General features: G+C 36.7%; 1 non-coding gene across 1 annotated transcript; it reads right to left on the reverse strand.

Moving 5' to 3' along the window:
- Positions 1-1,529: 1,529 nt before the first annotated feature.
- Positions 1,530-1,636, reverse strand: LOC124080726 (U6 spliceosomal RNA). Its single transcript, XR_006847788.1, has one exon. It is a non-coding gene; the product is annotated as a U6 spliceosomal RNA (small nuclear RNA).
- Positions 1,637-3,114: the final 1,478 nt, after the last annotated feature.

The following is a 3,114-nucleotide window of genomic DNA, read 5'->3' on the forward strand; positions in this document are numbered from 1 at the left end:
CTTCAAGTATATTATTTCCCTTTTACAGTTGAGGAAACTGGAATTTACAGAAATTAAATAACTTACTCTAGGTGAAATAGGCAATAAATGGATAACCAGTACTTCTCAAGTGCTCATATGCAAAAAGTCACCTGGGAGATATTACAGCAGTCCCCCCTTATCCTCAGGAAATACGTTCCAAGACCACCATGGGGTGCCTGAACCAGCAGACTGTACTGAATCCTATATATGCCATGATTTTTTTTTTCCTACATGCCCTACAATGTTGACACATAGTACCAGAGATAATCTGTCCTTCCATATTTTATGCCCTGGTGCCTTCTTAGTATTTTTATAATAATAAAATAAAAGAGTACTTGAATATAAGCACAGCGATACTGCAACAGTCAATCTGATAACCACCAATTCCTAAATGACAAATGGGCAGGTTGCACATACAGAGTGGACACACTGGAAAAAGAAATGATTCATGACCGGGGCAGATGGAGTGAGATGGTATGAGATTTCACCATGCTACTCAGAAGAGCATACAATTTAAAACTTAGGAATTGTTTACTTCTGGAACTTTCTGTTTAATATTTTCAGACCACTGTTGAACCCAGGTAACTGAAACCACAGAAAGTGAAATATAGATAAGGAAGGGCTACAGTATTTAAATGCATATTTTGAGATAGTGGTCTGGAAGGGGCTTGAGGGTCTGCATTTCCAACATGCTCCCAGATGCTTTGTTGCTGCTGGTCTGCAGACCATGCCTCGAGATCCCTGAGATTCTGACTGGACTGTGTGGAAATGGAGCTATTTTCAAAAGCTCTCCAGTGATCTTTTGTTAACAGAGTGGAGGTGATGGAGCTTGGGCCTTAGTGAGGTCAAGAAAGTCAGAGAAGTGAATTTATATAGACTTGTATGAAGAGTTTTTTAAAAAATCAAATCAAACTGTTCCCTATCTGCCCTCGTATGACAATGATGTGTCACAAGCTACTTCCTGGTGAATCCATGCCACCATAATCTAGCTCATCTTAGTTCATCCTTATGGACACTGCATTGCACTTCATAGCAGAGTGAAACCATAGTTCATCTATTTTCTGGATTAATATCAAGTTAACTCTAATTTTTTTCAGTTTAACAGATAATGCTTCATGTGCCTATTCATGAGTGTGTGTACAAGTTATTCCATAGAACAGAGATCTAGGTGGGAATTGTGAGTTTTTTAAAAAGTTCTTCTTAAATTGCCCCCCAATAGGTTCACCAAATTATACTCCACCATTAAAAGATGCCTCTTTTCCCTGCTACCTTCAAACAACTGGGTTTTATCAATTTTTTCAGTATTAATCTCCCCAGTGTTTTCCAAATTGTCCTCATGATGTTTTAATTTGTGTGGCATAATAAATGGGTGAAGATGACTATCTTTTTTATGGAAATCTAAATCATCATATTTATTTATTTGCTTTTTAAAAAAAGTTATTCATTCTAATTTGTTATACATGACAGCAGAATACATTTCAATTCATAGTACACATATAGACACATTTAAAAATATGTAATGCTTCATGGATTTGCGTGTCATCCTTGCGCAAGGGCCATGCTAATCTACTCTGTATCATTCCAATTTTAGTATATGTGCTGCTGAAGTGAGCATGAGGTGACTACCTTTTGATGTATCAGACTTCAGTATTTCTTCTTTTACAATTGCCTATCTATGTCCTTTTGCTCCATTAGTTATTTGTTTGCTTATTTTTTTAAGATTAATCCATTGCCTATTATATATGCTACAGATAATTTCCCTCCCAGCTTACTTTTCATTTTTAAATTTGTTTACAGAAGTGTTTCATTTTTATGTATTTAAGTCTGTCAATTGTTTTCATGACATGTGAGTTTTACTTCTTGTTTAGGAAAGACTTCCTCATCCCAAGACCATAAAATGGATTATTGCTGGTTTTTCTATCTACTGCTTGAATAGATCTGACATTCATTAATCCATCTGATAATTAACTAATATGTAAAATATGCATTTTACTTATGACTTGAAGTAGAGCTTTTACCTTGTTTCTTTTGCTTCTATGCACCATTTTCAGCATCACTCACCCAACAGGCAATCATTACTTCTGGATTTAAAATGCTTCCTGGAAAAAAAATAGCCCAACAACCAATGACAACTATTTTGTCATTCGATTTACATCAGTTTTCATCTTATTTGCATGGTTTCTTCTACATGATTGTAATCAGAAAGCATAATTAACTGTGTTTACTTTTTAAAGTAATAAACACACTCAATATACAAAACTGTTTTGCCCTGGGGGTCTCTTTGTGTGTTTTATAAGAAGTTGTGTGTGTCTCACTAATATGCAAAAATTCTAATGTGACTTCTGCTACTGAGTTACTGAGCTCAATCTGATCCCTTCTTTTGAAGCAGGCCTGGCTTGCTGGCATTTTTACCAACCAATTATAGTCCAGTGTAATGGAGCCCCTGCTCCTCAGCTACATGTGGCAGCTGATATCACTGCACACTCAGCCTTTCCATTTTTGGCCTCTGCTGGAATCACTCTTACAGCCAAGGTGAAGCAGAGAGTGCTAGGGGTTTATAGTTCCTTTTAAAAGGCCGAATAGAACATGATCCATGTAAAGGAGATTTCCTAAGATTTTCAAAAAATACTTTTTTTCACTTGGCTCTTGTTTACACAAGTGTGCATGTGGTTTGAGTTTATATGGATTGATTTGCTACTGTTTCTTTATTACTTTAAGTTTGATTTCCTTACTTTGTCATTTTGTTACCTATATGAATTGTTCTTCATTCTGTCAGCTCCTTACTCATTCACCTTAGCAAAGGTGATCTCACTGCTCTGCTTATATACATTCTAATTACCGTGGTCACAACTGCCTCAGACATGGGCAAGACACAAGTATGAATCAAGGCCCACATATCACTTCTCTGTTCAAAAGGCTCAGGAAGGCTGCATGCACACATGTTAAAGCCTCAGCTAGATTGTCCTATCTCTTTCAACACTCCTCTTCAAAAAGTTGCCTTTGTCTTCCCACTAGATCTAGGATGAGACCAACCAGGACCCATTTTTGAGCATTCATTTCCATGATCCTGGGCAACTTGGAGCATAATTATAG

Source organism: Marmota monax, unplaced genomic scaffold (assembly GCF_021218885.2).
Source record: "Marmota monax isolate L192 unplaced genomic scaffold, Marmota_monax_Labrador192_F-V1.1 WCK01_AAM20220418_F8-fsc00247, whole genome shotgun sequence".
Taxonomy (NCBI): domain Eukaryota; kingdom Metazoa; phylum Chordata; class Mammalia; order Rodentia; family Sciuridae; genus Marmota; species Marmota monax.